Source organism: Taeniopygia guttata, chromosome 20 (assembly GCF_048771995.1).
Source record: "Taeniopygia guttata chromosome 20, bTaeGut7.mat, whole genome shotgun sequence".
Classification (NCBI taxonomy): domain Eukaryota; kingdom Metazoa; phylum Chordata; class Aves; order Passeriformes; family Estrildidae; genus Taeniopygia; species Taeniopygia guttata.
In genome coordinates, this window is record NC_133045.1 from 1,401,550 (window position 1) to 1,419,266 (window position 17,717).

Below are 17,717 nucleotides of genomic sequence, written 5' to 3' on the forward strand. Positions count from 1 at the left end.
GCTCCTCTCCCTGCTGCCCCTGCCAGAACATCCCCAGGGCCCAGCGCTGAGCCCGAGGCACACAGAACGTCCCCTCACATCCCTCTGAGGCAGGAGGGTTACAGCAGCTTCCCAGCCCAGGGGAAACCAGTAGCTCAGTGTAAGCAGATGTTTGTGGAAATAAAATTCCTCTTAGCTTTCCCCGAAATGTACCTTTGTCTGCCCCTGCCACGGGCCATGGGATCTCCTGGAGCACCCAGAGACCCACCCCAGCCCACGATGGAACCTGGCAGGGAGATCCTGATGGACCTGGCTGGTCTGAGCCCATCCCTGTGGGAGTGGCTGGAGGAATGGGGATGCCAAACACATTCTGCCTTCTTGGCAGGGGCAAAAATGGCTGGGTTTGATGGATCTGATGACTCACAAAGCAGGAGTTCCTACAGAACCATGGAATATCCTGAGTTGGAAGGCACCCACAGGGATCATGAGTCCAACCCCTGGCCCTGCCCTGACACCCCAACAACCCCACCCTGGGCACCCCTGGCAGCGCTGGCCAAAGGCTCCTGGCAGCCTTTGGGCTGTGCCCATCCCCTGGGGCAGTGCCAGCACCTCTGGGGGGAGAACCTTTCCCTGAGATCCAACCTAAACCCACCTGACAGCTCCAGCTGGTAATTCCCAAACAGCTACAGCTCATCCTCATGGGGATGAGCAGTCCTGGAGGATCCAGGCCGGGACGTGTGGGATGCTCTGGAGCAGAGATGCACAGCCATGCTGGTGCCTCAGGCATGGGCATTCCTGAACACCAGGATGGATGGAACAGGGCTGATGCAGTTTGGGGTGTTCTCTGTTGATGTTAAAGCCTGACTCAGAGTGATCCCTCCAGTCCCTGAATTGCTTGTGGGGCTTTGGCTCCAAGACAGTCCCATGTCCTGCAGCTGTGCAGGCACTGCATTCGGAGCACCTCTGAGCTGTGTCCTCACTGCACTGCCCTGCAGGAGGGGTTTGCTCTATTGCACTGCATTTTTGGAAAGAATTCTTCCCTGTGAGGATGCTGAGGCCCTGGCACAGGGTGCCCAGAGAAAGCTGTGGGTGCCCCTTTGCTGGAAGTGTCCAAGATCAGGATGGAGGGGCTTGGAGGAGCCTGATCTCCTGGAAGGTGTCCCTGCCCAGGGCAGGCAGATGGGGCTGGGTGGTCTGTGAGGTCCTTTCAACCCTTTCAATCCTGGCAGGGAAGTGGGATGAGCCCAGGTGGGATGAGTGTCTGACCCAGCTCCCACCACCCCCTCCCTGACTCTCTCCTGCAGGTCACAGGGTGTCCCAAAGCCACCAAAGCCCAGCAGAGGAGAGGACCCGTGGCCCCAGGCAGGAGCCAGCGAGGAGGAGCCAGGCAGGGCTCACCTTGGCTGGGACGAGCAGTGCCACCAAAGTAGGGCTGCGGGGCACGGAACAGGGCGTCCCATCTAATTATATCAGCTGTGTCCCACAAAGAGCAGCTGGCACCGGGGCTGCCCTATTTCCTGAGCCCTCCTCGGGGCCGGCAGCGCCGCGCTGGCACCAGCCCTGGCACCAGGATGGTGCAGGAGGGAGCGGGCACAGCCTGGATGGAGCACTGGCTCTGGGGCACTTGGGGTGAACTGCTGCTCTCCATCCCACCCTGCACACCCTGGGTGCTCACACTGGGACCCCCACAGGCTGGGAGTGACCCCGCAGTGCCACAAGGTCCCAACACCGCAGTGGTGCCATGGGGCCAGGAGCAGCCCAGCCCTGCCCTCCCACAGGACACTGGAGCTCGTGGCCAGGCAGGCGTGTCCCCACTGCCCCACCTCCCACACCACCCCTGCTGCAGACACAAAGGGCTCTGTAGCACAGGGACCCCCAGCTCCAAATGGGTGCCACGGGCACCCTAAACCTGACAGTGCCCTCACACCTCCTCCTGCCCCTCTCCCTGCCCAGCATTCACTTTCCAGCTCAGCTCAGCCCCTGCCCCAGGAGGGCCTATCCCCCTCAGGGCTGTGGTAGGATCACAGAATCCTGGAATGGTTTGGGTTGGAAGGGACCTTGAAGCCCATCCAGTGCCACCCTGCCATGGGCAGGGACACCTCCCACTGTGCCAGGCTGCTCCAAGCCCCATCCAACCTCACCGTGGCTGCTTCCAGGGATGGGGCATGGAGAGCAGCCTTGTGCCAAGATCCTCTGGAGGTGGGTGGAGCCATCAGGAGGTATTTGGCACCTCAGGCAGCACCAGGGCTCTGCCAGGAGCAAAACCCTCCTGCCTGTGATGGAACAACTGCAATGAACACACTCTGCTGGGATCATTCTGTGGCTTGGACAGTACCAGGGAAGGGACTGGGCTGGAGCCAAGGACGCTCAGATCTGGTGGTGGAGGGGGGGCAAGGGGGCAGTAGATCCCATTCAAAGTTCTCTGTGTTCAATCTCCCAGAAACTTCACTCTGGAGGTCCTGGCACAAGCCTGTCTCTCCTGACAGAGGATCTCCGGATGCTCCAGAACATCAGCAGCCTGTCCAAAGGGTGCCAGAGACCTGGTCCCTCTGTGTATGCTTGGAGATGCCCCTTGGACCTCCCTGGGAGCTGCTCCTGGAGGACCCCCTCGCTCCCTGCACCCAGCTGAGCCCTGGTGTGGGAGGCAGGCATGGTCCTGCCCCCAGGGCTGCCAGGAGAGAGCCCTGAGCCCCTCTCAGGGAAGCCCAGGGGCTGGGGAGTGCCTGGGGGCTGCCTGGCCCCTGCCACCCGGGGGGATGATGGTTTAATCCAAGACTTATTTTGGTTGCTAGGTGATCAAATCATCCATCTGCTTGTGACTGGAGAGCGCCGTGAGTCAGCCCCTGCCACCGGCAGCAGAGGGGTTCTCTGCAGCTCCCCAGCCTGGCCAGCCCTGCCTATGGGCTGCTCTGGCAGCAGAGGGGCTCTCTGCAGCTCCCCAGCCTGGCCAGCCCTGCCCATGGGCTGCTCGGGCAGCAGAGGGGCTCTCTGCAGCTCCCCAGCCTGCCCTGGGCACGGCAAACAGCCCCTGCCTGGGAACTCAGCTGCCACGGGGCTGGGGGCATCTTCCTACGTGCTCCTGGAGAACAGGACCCCCACACAGCGTGGAGAGCGCCTCTGAGCTGTTCCTCACTGCACTGCCCTGCAGGAGGGGTTTGCTCTATTGCACTGCATTTTTGGAAAAAATGCTTCCCTGTGAGGGTGGGGAGGCCCTGGCACAGGGTGCCCAGAGGAGGCTGTGGGTGCCCCATCCCTGGAAGTGTCCGAGGCCAGGAGGGATGGGGCTTGGAGCAGCCTGATCTATTGGAAGGTGTCCCTGCCCGTGGCAGGCAGATGGAAGGGGCTCTGTGGTCTGTGAGTTCCTTTCAACCCTTCAATCCCATTCTGGGATTCAGTGATTCAATCCAGAGCAACTCTGAAGGATCAGATGAGCCCCACTAGATGTACAGGCAGGTTTGGTGCTCTCCCCCAGCACAGCTCAGCCCCCCCAGCACCTTCCCCCTTCTGAAGGGCCATCACTACCCCTGCACACTGGGAGCCCAGGCTTCTCAGGAGAGCAAGGCAGAAAGGCAACAGTTTGAGAGAAAATAACATTTTCATAAAGTGTTTGAAGTCATTTGGAGGAGGAAAGTGGGAAGGGAGAGGAATCAGAGTCTCAGTGAGTGTGTGATGCGTGCGTATGTGAGAGTGCGACAACAGGAGCCTCCCTCCCCGCAGAGGAGAAACCATCTCAGCTTCTCAGCTTTGGGAGAGTGTTGAGACGCTGGGAAATTAAAGCAATGCCCACAGAACGTGTTTGCAAAGTCCAGCTTCTTTGGTGAGGCACCACGTGTAGGTGTCACACTGCTGCTGCCAGCGGGCACGTGCTGGGGCTGCCCAGGACCCCCACGCTCAGCCACATGCAGCCCGTGGCATCTGAAGGCCACCAGGGCCATGGGAACCTCCTGTGGGATCCACAGCCCATCAGTGGGCACCCTCTGCCCACGGCAGCCCCAAAGGAGGAGCTGTGCAGCAGGTGAGGAGCACCGTGGATGGCAGAAATGGGACAGAACCACAGCTGCAGCAGCCCCAAGCTGCTTTCTCTGCCTCCTCTCTCTCCCCCCAGCCCCTCGTGCTGTGCCAGCACCAAGGCGGCCCCACAGCACCCCAAGCCCAGTGCCACCATCCCAAACCCCGGGAGTGGGCTGTGGCCTCCCCGCTGCTCCCCACAGCCCTCCCAGGTCCCCCAGCAGCTATCACGACTTCTTAGTGCAAAGAGACTCATGAATGAAGTGGCAAAGGAGGAGGAGGAGCAGGCAGAATGGTCCCTCCTGAGAGGGGCTGGAAGGGTGGAGGGCAGGAGCCGGGTCTGGCAGCCCGCAGGAGCGCAGCCCATCGCCCCAGTCCCCCCACAGCCCCTTCCCCAAGGGGGAAAGGGCACCGTGGGCACCATGGCACCACTGGAGCTCAGGTGTGCCCGTCCTGCAGGGCAGCGAGCTGCAGCTCCTCACAGCAGCCCTGGAGGGAGGAGGGAGAGGGGAGGACAGGCTGGGCTGTGTGGGAAGAGCGTTCTTCTCCACATCAGCGTTCCCAGTTCCAGAGCTGTCTCGGCAAGGCCTGGCTGCTGTGCCTGTGGGAAGCGTGGCCAGGGGCTGCAGGGAGCCACAGCAGCAGCCCCAGAGCTGCCCACTCCTCACGGGGGCACTGAGGGGAAGGTTTCCATCCCACTCGCAGCTCCAAGCACAGCCCAGGAGCCATAAGGTGACAGGGGCACATGGGCAGAAGCTCCTGCAGCTCTGAGGGCTCACTCCATTCCTTGGGGCCCCAAACCTGGGGAGCCCCAATGTGCAGCAGCCTTCTGTCCCCAAGTCACACAGGGGACCTCCATGGATCCCCTGGGGGCTGCTGTCCCCTGCTCACAGCCCCAGCTCAGGCTGGAACAGGATTCCTGAGCCTGCCCAGTGCCAGGAAAGGACTGAGGAGCTCATGGCGAGCTTGGTGCCCCATCCCTGCCCATTCCTGCCCATCCCTGCCCATCCCTGCTGCCTCCTCGTGCAGGGCACACAACTTTGGGGGCATCGTCCCTTCCATGAGCAGCTCCCCCTCAGGGAGTGTCACTGCTGAGCAGGGCAGGACACAGCTCTGTGCTGCCAATGTCCCTCCATACATCCAGCGCCCTGCCTGGAAAGCACAGCCCAAAGCCTGGCCTGCCATCAGATCCGTGTTCCCATCCCAGAGGCTGTCCCACAGCAGGCAGGTAGGGCAGGAATGGTTCCAGTGGCTGTGAGGGGACAGCTGAGAACTGCCCTATTCTGCAGCCAGCTGAAACCTGGGGCCTCCCACCACTGCCATGGGCCTTGAGCTCTGCCCAGACTAGCAGCAGTGCCCAGCTGAGACTGAAGGAGGCTGGGATATTCAGAAAATGCCAGACCAGCCCTTTCTGATTGTTCAGAAAATTGCGTCAAACTGTTCAGAACAAGAAAATCACTGGACAAAGGACCTTGTCCATCACCTGGTCAGGCCTAACCTCAGCCCTGAGCCCCGGCTGCCCCAGCAGCTCCGCCCAGGAGAGAGGTGATCCGGGGGGAAGGCAGCAGGTCCCTGTCCCACCTGGCTGTGGTGCCCATGCCCAGGACTTGCCCAAGCCCACGGCACCCCAGCCAGAGCCCCAGAGCAGCCAAAGCCCCAGAGCAGCCAAAGCCCCAGAACAGCCAAAGCCCCAGAACAGCCAAAACCCCAGAACAGCCAAAGCCCCAGAGCAGCCAAAGCCCCAGAGCAGCCAAAGCCCCAGAGCAGCCGGAGCCCCAGAGCAGCCAAAGCCCCAGAGCAGCCAAAACCCCAGAACAGCCACCCCAGCTCCAGCGCAGGGAGGATGAATGGGTCAAGGCATGCAGCGAGGGGGCCTCACCTCTGCTCCTAAGTGAGAGCCACTGAAGCCTCTCTGCTGTGACACACGCCGAGCCTGCTGCCCTGAGTTTGGCCCATAAATACCGTGGGTGCTGTTGTGCTGCCCGACAGCCCTGCCCACCCCAGGAAGGCTCAGCCTGAGAGTGAGGGCCAGCAGAGCTCGGCAGAGCTGTGCCACCCCGGCCTGTGGTCAGTGGGCACAGGGCAAGATCTGGGCAGCACACGGGGCACGGGGCTGAGCCCAGGAGCACGGGGGTGAGGGAATGGGGGAAGAAGCACTGGCACTCTGAGGGTGAGGGTCCCCGTGGCTGCAGCCGAGGACTCTGCTCTGACACACAACCAGCTCATCTCTGCCTCCCCACAGGGAGCCCAGGCACAGAGGGGGCTCTCACACCACAGCAGGTACCACCAGAGGCTCCTCAGAGCACGAGGGGATGCCCTGAACACCCCAGGGACACTCGCTGCAGGCACCTCCCAGCTCTCTCAGCAGAGGGAAGCTGCTCCCTGTGGACTCCTGGCCATCAGCTGGGCCAGCCCAGGACCAATGTGAGGAATCAGTGACACCTCCAGCACCCGCTCCTCTCTCTACCAAGGCCCTGACACTGGGTGAAGAAAATCCTTCAGCCTGGCTGAGAGGGAAGCAGTGGGGAGGTAACCCAAGCCTCCCTGCCCCCAGGCAGGCTGTTCAGCCCCTCCCCCGGAATGACTGGAGCCCAGTGTTGTCACCTGTCTGTCACCTGCCAGCGAAAATGGTGTGGGTGGTCCCTGTCCTGTGGAGACACATGGAGACAAACAGCTCAGGGATTGGGATATTAAATACGTGACGTAAGGGGACTCTCATGATGCTCATCACAGGGCTCACCACTCCTCCTGAGCACAAGTGCCACCTCAGAGCTCCTGCAGGGAGCTCAGCTCTCAGAGAGCAGCAGCCCTATGGACAGCATGGGAGACACAGGGGACACCAAACCCGAAGGCAGTTGTTGGAGGCCTGAGGAAATGGGGTCCTTCCCTTTGAGAGCTGATCAAGAGATGTGCAAAGGGTCCACATATCCCAGGGACTACAGAAGCCAGGCCCAGGAACATCTAAACCATCCCACAGCCAGCACAGTGTGGGTTTGGGGCTGTCTGTCCCTTTGGCCCCCATCCCATTCTCCCCCAGAGGGCATAAACCCACCAAGACCACAGAATCATGGGATCACAGATTGGTTTGTGTAGGAAGGCATCTTAAATATCATCTAGTTCCAACCCTCGGCCACGAGATCTCCACACAGCTCTGGCAGCTGTGCTGTGCCTCCTTGCAGCAGCTTTGCTTTCCTGGCCAAGAGCTGCAGCCAGGCCTCATCTGGGCAAAGCTCTCAGGAAAGACAATTTTCCTGACAGCCCATGGTCCAGAGCCACCAGACAGGCACAGGAAAGCCTGACATCCATGGGAGCCTTCCTGAGCAGAGCCAGCGCTAGCACAGGAGGGCTCAGCATGGTGGGAACCTTCCCTTTACAACATCTCTGCAGCAAGAAGAGGCTCAGGACCTCCTCCTGCACCCCCAAACCAGGGAGTCCCACACAGAGCCCACAGCAGTGTCCACTGGGAGCTGCATGGTTGGTGTAGCCACAGTCTGTGCCCACAGAGGGACCCAAGGGACCTCCCAGAGCAGAGCAGTGGGCAGGTACGAGGTGAGGAACACAGACATCTGCACACCCTGCCATGGAGAGCAGCACAGGCCAAGCCTGAGCTGCAGGAGCTTGGTGCCAGCCCCTGGAGTGTGGCTTCAGCCAAACTCTGCTGTAAGGACACAGCTTTCAGCACCTCAAACCTTGAGCCAAGGGCTTCCCTCACAGACCTGAGCAGAGCCTTCACCTCTGTTTATTCTGCACAGAGCTAACACACCCCCAAAAAGAGAATAACAAAGCAGCCTCAGTGCCCAAAATGACTGCCCCTGACCACCCTGGTGACAGCCTGAGATCTCCTGCAGCCCCTTTGCCTCAGTGAGTGTGACCAGAGGCCCTCTCAGTGCTCAGCCTGCCCCGGCTGCCCAGCACACCCCCCTCCCTCCCAGAGGGGCTGTGGGGCTGCAGCTGGGGGCTGCCCAGCTGTGGATCCTGGGCAGGATTCCTCTGGAAACGGCAAGAAAATCCCCGCCGAGCTCCGAACCAGCTCCTTGAAGCCCATCCAGGAGCAAACGGAGCCATCCCAGCTCCTGGCAGCCCAGCGCTGCCGTGCCCGGGGCTGGCGGCCCCCTGAGGCGGGCAGTGAGCGGGGGACGCAGGTGGCTGTCGGGGACAGAGCCCTGCCAGGGCCCGTCCTGGCGGGCTGCCCCTGCCCCGCTGCCCTGCCCCGCTGCCCTGCGCTGCTGCCCTGCGCTGCGGATGGCACCGGGAGGATGCGGGCAGGCAGCTGCCATCTGGATCCAGGGCTCTCCATCTCTGCGGCGTGGCAGCAGCGCTCGGTGCTGATTGTGGGCAGATTAGAGGGGACACAGCGTGCTCATCCCCATCCTGCTGCGCTGCCGCTACCCAGGCTGGAAATAAAGCCTCGTTTTTCATGCAAAGATGCACAATGGTTAACAGGGAAAAGCTTGCCTGGGAGGCATGCAGGTAGCAAACCAATTTCCAAACGGGTCTCCAATTACTCCTGATGGTTATTCGATTTACATTTTTTTTTCTGGCTCGCCAGATGTTGATGCTCCGAGGGTGATATTGGGCCCAGCATGAGAGTGTGGGAAGGTGCAGGAGTCTCCTGCTGCAGAGTGGCACGTTTCCCTGGAGCTGCTCTGTTCCTCACCACTCACAGCCACGCTTCCAACCGTACCGTGCGTCATGGACACGGAGAGGAGCGAGGGAGCCGGGCTGCTGCAGACACCGGAGCCACATCTGCCAAGCCTACAGCTGGAAAAACCCCATTTTCCTGCCAGCACAAACGGCAGCCCCGTGTCCCAGAGCAGGAGTGGCAGCTCCTACCAGGTGACAGCCTCCTGCAAGAAGCCCCTGGGCTGGCTCTGTGCTCTGCTTCCTCAGAGAAACAGTGGAGGTGGATTCACGAGGCTCTGAGAGTCCATTTTGCAGGAAATGCTCCAAGCTGCCCAGGTCCTGTGGAATGCCAGCCCCACGCCTCTGCACGGACACGGCTGCTCCTGGCACCGCGGGTGCTGGCCCCACATCAGCCACGGGGCCAGGAGGGTCAGCAAGGCTCTGCTCCTCAAAGGCGTGCTGGTGCCAAGCTCCAGTGGAAATGATGGCAACAAGGCTCTGCCCGGGCCTCATCCTGGAGCGGAGCCTCCGAGAGCGTGACGGCAAAGGCCCAGAGCAGAGTTTGTTATGTCCTCTCTCCTGGAGGGGACTGGCACGTGGCGGAGACTGGCATGGGGAGGGGACATTTGTCTGCCCCTGCAAAAGTCTGGTGGTAGCACAATGACCCAACCACAACCCTGGGACCGATCCCGGCCCCTGGTGCAGCTGGAGAGGCACCAGGGTGGCACACGGGGACAGGGACAGCAGGCACTGACCTGCCAGGTGCTGCCACTCGCGGCCAGCCAGCTCCATTCCCTGCCAGCTCCACTGCCCACAGCCCCACTGGCTCTGGAGCACTTTTACATGGGAAAACCCGCTGGGAGGAGGGTGAGGGTCGGGCAGAGGGGTGAAGGTCGGGCAGCTCTGCCCGCACACTGCACTGCCTGCACACTGCAAACCACCCCGGCCCGGGGGAAGGACAGGGCACATCCCAGGCACAGCTAACACAGGCCAGGGCCATGCTCAGTGCCAGTGCCCACTCGTGACATGGGGACCGGTGCCCAGAGACCACCATGGCTGCAGTCAGGCTGGGCCCGGTGGGAGCGGGCAGCCTGTGCTCACACAGCTCCCCACGTGTGCCCGCTCCCTCCATCAGCACCGTGCCCTCCCTGGCACACACCTCCAGCCCCACGCCCTACACACCCGCAGGGACATCCCCCAGCAACCTCTGCACACGCGTGTGTGTGACACACACCCCCAGAGGGGCACACAAACCCCAGAGGGGCAAACAACGCACATCCAAGGAGAGCACACACATATCTGAGGGGAACACACGCACATCCAAGGGGAACACACGCACATCCACGGGGAACACACGCACATCCAAGAGGTGCACAGACACCCAGAGTGGAGCACACACACATCCAAGGGGAACACACGCACATCCAAAGGGAACACACACGCATCCAAGGGGAACACACACACATCCAAGAGGAACACATGCACATCCAAGGGGAACACACACATATCCAAGGGGAACACACACATCCACGGGGAACACACACACATATCCAAGGGGAACACACGCACATCCAAGGGGAACACACGCACATCCAAGAGGTGTACAGACACCCAGAGTGGAGCACACGCACATCCAAGGGGAACACACGTACATCCAAGGGGAACACACGCACATCCAAGGGGAACACACGCACATCCAAGGGGAACACACGCACCCTGAATGGAGCACACGCAGCCGCAGGCCGTGCACACCCGCCCGCCCGGGCTGGGGCCGCTCCCCCGCCCCGGTTCGCTGCGGAGGGCACGCACCGGGAATCGGGGCCACCCGCAGCCCCGCAGCTCGACCCCGGCTCTGGGCTCCCGCAGCCGGCGCGGCTCCGCAGCGGGTCCCCGCACAGGCGCCGGGCCGGGGGTTCCCGCACACGCACACATTGGTGATATTTGCGATGCGGGAGCAGCGAGGCAGCGGCGGGGCCGGGCCCTGCCGTGGCTCCCGCACCCCCGCGCAGCCGCGGCCCCGCCACGCCGCAGCCCGCAGCGGCAGCCGGCCGCCCGCTGCCCCGCACGGACACGCGTGGGGTGGGCTGAGCCACGCCCCCGGGGTGCGGGATCTCTCTCACACACACACACACACACACACTCACACGCTCCGAGCCCGGTTGCTCCGCAGCCACTTAACTCCTTGTTGCCCGTTCCCGCACCAGCCAGCCCAGCCCTGCACCAGCCAGCTCCTTCCCGCACCGTCCGGCCGCACACCGCGCTCCGTCCGGCTGTCCCTCCCGCACCGTCCGGCCATCCCTCCCGCACCGTCCGGCCGCACAGCCCGCACCGCCCGGCCATCCCTGCCGCACCAGCCGGCCCCTTCCCGCACCCCTCAGCCCTCCATCCCGCACCGTCCATCCCTCCATCCCGCACCGTCCATCCCTCCATCCCGCACCGTCCGTACCCCGGCCCCGCACCGCCCTCCCGCCCCGCAGCCCCCGCTCACCTGGCCCGGCCGTGCGGGTCCCGCGGCGGGGCAGCGCCCGCTGCTCGCAGCGCCCCGGCGGGCTGGGCGGGGGGCCCGGCTCGGCTCGGCCCGGCCCGGCCCGGCCCCGGCCCCGGCCCCGGCCGCTGGCCGGCCCCGCTGCCCCCCTGCCCGCGGCGCGGTGCGGCCGCCTCGCCCCTATGCGGAGGCTCGAGCGGCACCGAGGCGATGCCCATTCATTCAGCTTGGCCCCCGCAGCCCTCCCCTTCCGCCCCGCGCCCCAGCCGCCCGCATGGAGGGGGCTGGCGATGCTGCAGCGGTACCCAGAGCCCCCGGAGAGCACAGTGCGGAGAGGAGGGAGGGAGAGGAGGAGGAAGGAAAGCAGAAGGAGGGAAGAGGAAAGAGGGAGAGGGAGATGGCTGCCCCCAAAACCAGAGCTGGATCTGGAGAAGACTCTGGGATTTCCAGCAGGAAATCAGGGCAGGGAGCGGAGCGGGGCCGGCGCAGCACCCCCCGCCCAGCCCGGCACGGCAGCCCCAGCCCGGCTCCCGGGGATGCCCAGCCGGGCCCGGGGGCTGCGGGGGTGGGCACGGCCCCCCTGCACAACTCAGATGTCCCCACCGAGACGGGGCTGACCCAGACGGGGGACACCAACTTCCCAGCCAGGAGCTTTGCTTTAAGGACATGGAAAGCTCGGGGAGCACTTTTTGGCGGTGTTGCCAACCTGGTGTTTGGGGGCTGCGCTCTTGGCCCCATACCTGCCCTTTTTGCAGAGCCCAGCTTTGCTCAGACGGGGCCCCTTGACCCTCACACACAGTCAAGACCCCCTCAAACGCACCGGGGTCCTGAGCCCCAGGATAAGGTCCTGCACGCCACATCAAAATTTCTCAGCTTTTCCTAATCTGGGTCTTGCCTAACCCTCTGGAAAATAATCCACTGACCATCTGCCACAGTGAAATTCATTTACAACCTCGCACAAATTAGGCTCAACTGTTCACTTCCTGCTCCTTTCTGCTCAGGGCTTTTGGTCACTCTGGTGCACGTGTGTCTTCCTTCCAATGGACTGGGGGAGACCTTGTCATGGGCTGGGGGTGACCTTGCCATGGATTGAGAGTGACCTTGTCATGGGCTGGGGGTGACCTTGTCATGGGCTGGGGGTGACCTTGCCATGGGCTGGGGGTGACCTTGCCATGGGCTGGGGGTGACCTTGTCATGGATTAGGGGTGACCTTGCCATGGACTGGGGGTGACCTTGCCAGCACTGGGCTGCAGGGCAGTGCCTGCTCCTGACACGCTCTGGGATCTTGGGGTGCTTTACTCCTGGTGGGATGGCATTCTCATGCCAGGATGGCATTGCCAGGCTGGGATGGCATTGCCATGCCCAGAGCACAGAGTCCTGTCCTTGGGAGGGCTGAGGAGCCTGTTTGGGGAACACCTTCTCTCTCTGGCTGCCCGTAGAGCTTTGTGCAGGGCAGGTGAGGAGCTTTCATGGGTCCAGGCAGGACAGAGAGCAGGAGCTCTGGGATTTCCTTCCCTCTGCCAGGGATTCCCAGCCTGACCTCGGGCGATCCAGGTATTGATCCGGGTGTTGGTTTCAGAGGTGATTGCGAATCCGTGGGTTTTGCTGTTTTGGGATTCCTGGCCAGGGCTGCCCCGTGGGAGTGAGGTGACCAGAGGCAGGAATGCTCGGTTGGTTCTGTGAAACGCCTCTGCAGTCCCTGTGCCTGTGTTAAAGCCTGGCCTGAGGGGTGAGCACGGTGTGGGAGCAGCGACCATGGGGATTTTCCCATCCCTTTGCCCTGGTGCTTTTGCAAATGGAGAGCTGCCTTTCTGGGGGAGAGGCTTCATTCTCTAAGGAAAATGGAAATATACAGATTTTTTTTCCTTCCTGTAGCAGATTCAGCAAAAGTGCAGCTGCCTTCCCAGTCCTGAATACAGAATTGACCATTCACATCATCCCTAAGGGGAAATGGCCCAGCAGAGAGGAACAACGAGCCCCACAGTGCTCTCTGCACCCTCCAAAGTCTTTCTCAACCCTGGCATTTTCCTCTCCCAAGTTCCAGGGGTGCCTGGCTCCCTTTGCAGGGCAGTGAAGTTTTTCCTCATACTGCCACCACCCCACCCCCCGCCCCCCGAAAACCTATCAGCTTCAAAACGTATCATTTTTTCCCCTTAAATTGTAATTTTCCAGGTTATTTGTCCATGATGGAGCCCGGGGGGCAGAGGCACTGGGACAACCAGAGCAGGAGCTGGGTGAGTGCTGAAGGGCACCCAGGGGGACAGGGCATCCCAGCCCTGCCAAGGACATGGAGGGTTGGGATCCCAGCACGGCCACCAGGCAGCCTGGAACCTTTTGGCTGTAAGGAGCAATGCCTTTGCCATCATCCTGCCTATTCCTGAACCTCATGGCAGTTCCAAGTGGCTGAAAGGGCATGAAATGAAGGCACGAGTGATGGTGTGTGCTGCTGATTTCACCGGGAGTGTCTGGGTGCTCCTCAGGAAAGTCACTCTGTGTCCTGGGCAGGCCGGGCCAGGTGCAGTGCCGGGGGCATGGAGCAGCCCTGGCAGGCTGCAGGAGCCCCTGCTGGGCTTTCAGTCAGCAGCCAGTGCAGCAAAGGCCCTGTGCAGGAAAAAGAGAAGAAGGGAATTTAGGAAGACATTTAGGAATACGTTATTTTATAATATTTAAGAATAAATTCCTCTCTGTGAAAGTGGTGAGGCCCTGGCACAGAGTGCCCAGAGCAGCTGTGGCTGCCCCTGGATCCCTGGAAGTGTCCAAGGCCAGGCTGGATGGGGCTTGGAGCAGCCTGGGATAGTGGAAGCTGTCCCTGCCCATGGCAAGGGGGTTGTAACAAAGATGTTCTTGGAGGTTCCTTCCAGCCCAAATCATTCTGGAATTCTGGGATTCTATGAATGAAGGGCAGCTGGGGAGGTTTTTCTGTGAAAGAGCCCAAAGCCTCATTTCTCAGCTGTATTGGAGTCAAGAGGGGGCTTGGACACCTGCAGGGAAGCCACAGGCAGCTACAGAGGCTTCTCCAAGTGAAGATAAATGGTTCTCATTCCTGGTGATCCAGCGGGGAGAATTGAGGGTGACACAGTTCGAGGCAGAGGGGAAATGATCTCTCCTGGAGCTGGTGTGGTGAGCCCTGGCTCACTGCCAGGCCGTGGAGCTGAGGGCAGCCCCAGTGCGATGGCAGTGTCCCTGAGCCCAGGGGAGTGCTGGCCTGAGGAACTGGCACACCGGCAGCAGTGATGAGACAACAGGAGGGACCCAGGTGTAGCTGAGCTCGAGGTGGAGCAGTGCAGCGTCTACATGGCAGGGATGGGCAATGGGCAGGAGATTTCATAACTTTATTTTGCGAGGGGCGTGTTGCGGATTCTCCAGGAGATGGAGGGAGGGCTGTCATTGAATCACCCTCCCAGCTTCCCTTCCCCAGCGTGCTCCTGCAGGAGCTCCACTGCCCCTTGGCCACCAGCACAGAGCCGGGGCTGTGCCCCCTGGCCCCCTCGGGACTCCCAAAGCCACCCTGGGGCCATCCCCAAAGCCACCCTGGGGCCGTCCCCAAAGCCACCCTGGGGCCATCCCGAAAGCCACCCTGGGGTCATCCCCAAAGCCACCCTGAGGTCATCCCCAAAGCCACCTCAGGTCCATCCCCAAAGCCACCCCGGGGCTGTCCCCAAAGCCACCCCGGGGCCATCCCCAAAGCCACCCTGGGGCCATCCCCAAAGCCACCCTGGGGCCATCCCCAAAGCCACCCTGGGGCCATCCCCAAAGCCACCCCGGGGCTGTCCCCAAAGCCACCCCAGGGCTGTCCCCAAAGCCACCCCAGGGCTGTCCCGTACCTCTCAGCTTGCTGGGCTCGGGCACTAGGCCAGACTCAGCATCCTGAGCACCGTGTGTCCCTCCGGGCTCCAGGGCTGTCCCTCATGGAGACCTGCAGGGCAGAGAGCAAAGGGGACGTGTCCTCACGGGGATCAGAGCTTTGGGCTGGGGTGAGTGACTCTGCACTAGAACTGGGCTGAGGGGCTGTCCCTGCACGGGGAGCACCAGCCAGGCTGGCTGGGGTTTGAGAGAAGGAAGAGACGAGTCTGGCAGGGCATGCGGAGCTGAGAGTCACCATAGTGATGGTGGCTGGAGCAGGTGGGTGCTGGGGACCGACAGCTGCCAGAGGGGACAGGGGACAGGCAGGGCTGCAGGACAGCGGGCTCTGGTCACCCAGCAGGACGGGGAGGCAGGCCAAAGGCAGGCATGGATGACAGAAGCATGTAGAAAACGAGGGAAGGACATCAGAGAGGCTTTCTAAGCCTTTCTAAGCACGGCTGAATGTGTGGAGAGCAGAAGAAAAATCAGAGAGCTTTGAAACCTTTGGGAGAAGCACGGGGCCAGGACTGTGCTGAGCAGGTGGGACAGAAGGCAGGGACAGTGTGAGGGTGGAGGTGGAGAAGAGGAGGCCTGGGAGATGGGGCAGCAGTCCAAGGGGATTTCTCCAGGCTTAGAGGAGTTTGTGCTGCAAACCTGAGGGGCCCTGGCACTGCTCATGGGGACAGCAGAGCAGAGCAGAGGGAGGTGTGATCGGGCTGTCCCCGTGGCACGGAGCTGATGGCGTTGCCAGGAGAAACAGAGGGATCCAGGAGAGTCCCACCAGGGCACAGCACAAGAGGGTGAGCGCTGACAGCTCAGGGGCTCTTGCATCCCTTGTGAAGGATGCTGTGTGGGAGGGCTAAGAGGAACAGGGTCCTTTAGGGAGGAGGAGATGGAAGCAAATCCCAGGGGAGCTGTTTGGAGCTGAGGAGTTGGCTGGGGCTGGGGCCCTGTGTTATGGTTTGCTCCATGGGCACTGAGGGTGTGTGACACCCCTGCTCACACCAAGGCCCTTCTAGTTCAAGTTTTGGCATGACAGGGTTCAGCTGGGGGTGGCTCTGCAGCCCACAGGACAGCTGTGGTGTCACTCTGCTCTGAGGCAGGAACAGATCCCCTGGCACTGCACTGCTGCTGTCTGCAGGGGTGACAGAGGGGGTCAAACGTGCCAATGGCCGGTTCGGTTGTAATGGGCCACATCTTCAATGGCAGCAGGAGAAATGATGGGTCTGGCTCCATCCAGGAAGCTGGGGAGGGACTGGGGGAAAATTGTGGGGTGGAAGGTGAGAGGGGAAGGAGGCAGTGCCCAGGGATGCACACAGTGCTGAGCATGCTCCAGGCACTGCTGGGGCTGCTGGGTCCGTGGGACAAACAACCAGGGCTGGCCCAGGAGCTGGAGACAAGGAGGAGGTGGGTGAAGGCAGGTGAGGGCACTGCAGGTGAGCAGGGCCCAGCGCTCCCAGCCTCATGGAGGGGCAGGAACAGGGATGTGTGCTGAGCACTTGGCCCCCCCAGACTCTCCAGGGAGATCCCACAACCTTCTGCACTTCAGGGTGCTGCAGGTACTTCTGGAGAGCACCGAGGGGCGGAAGGGCAGAAAATCTGAGGTGGGCTGTAAGAGATGAGGGATGTGTGCCTGGTGGGTGCAGACATCCCACTCCTCCCCACCAGGCAGAGCACAGCTGAGCTTTGCTTTGCTCTCCTGCCCATAAATCTCTCACAAGTCAAATCTTGCCCTTTCTGCTCCTCACTGCAGTCCAACACTGGTGAGTAGCAGCCTGTTAATGCAGCCTGGTGCCCAGAACCTCAGTGTGCCTCTGCCCTTGCCTTGTCCAACGTGGCAGCCCCTCCAAAGCCTGTTCCACAGGAAGGAACCTCTGTCACAGCAGCCTCTGCTAGGCTTTGTCCCAAAATTCCTCCTGACCAGGTAGTGGCTTATTCTAGGCCATGTGGCTCTGCTGAATGTTGGAAATTCTCTCTGAGGACAGACAGCAGTTTATTCTGTGGGCAGCTCTGGGGAGATCAAGGGGCTCTTGCCCTGTCTGGAGGCCACCAGCCCTACTGAGGACAGATATGTTCCATGCAGACAAAATGCATCATCTCCAGTTGATGAGATCTTGGAATAAAAAATGTCCTGTGCCCTATTCTTGGAGCACACACAAAACAAACAAAATAGGGCACAGCAAGGGCTGAATACTCAGCAGGGTGAGAGACTAAATGGAAGCCAGTCCAGCTCTCCCATGAGAAATGTTCAGTTCCACCCACGATGAGCCAAGGAGCGAGCACAGCAGGGCTGGATTGTCTCTGGTTAGGGAGGAACAGTGAGGAGTAATGGGACAGAACTGCAGGGAAGAGCTCAGTAAGGCTCAGGAGGAAGATTAGGTGCTTAGGGAGCAGAGGAGCATCTGCAGGCATGTCAGGCCCCAGGAGGAAGCAAAGAAGGGATTGCAGCTCCCCTGCTGCAGCCAGGACCTCCCCTCAGGGCAGAGTCAGGAATGTCCTGGGCTGCAAGGGACCCACCAGAACCAGATCAGATCCAGCAATCCAACTCCTGGCCCTGCACAGACACCCCAACAATCCCTGGCAGCGCTGTCCAAACCCTCCTGCAGCTCTGGCAGCCCCTGGGGAGCCTGGGCAGTGCCCAGCACCTCTGGGGGAAGAACTTTTAAGTGTATTTAAAGACTTCCTTGGGACTGTTTGCCATGAACCACTGCTGAACGAGCAGACAGGGCACCAGTCTGCTCCAGTGGGATGTTTGCAGGTTTTTACAGCAGGAAACCAT

The 17,717-nt window shown here is 61.4% G+C and overlaps 1 protein-coding gene across 5 annotated transcripts in view; it reads right to left on the reverse strand.

Annotated features, from left to right (window-relative positions):
• Positions 1-14,990, reverse strand: part of DLGAP4 (DLG associated protein 4) — a 149,045-nt gene extending 134,055 nt beyond the window's left edge. For 3 of the 5 annotated variants that reach the window (XM_030288825.4, XM_030288824.4, XM_030288823.4), the window contains exon 1: positions 11,099-11,440. The gene's annotated coding sequence lies outside the window, so the exon portion shown is untranslated. Of the gene's footprint in view, positions 1-11,098; positions 11,442-14,919 lie in introns of those variants that run through there. The other 2 variants (XM_072917176.1, XM_030288822.4) reach the window with 2 other exon arrangements.
• Positions 14,991-17,717: the final 2,727 nt, after the last annotated feature.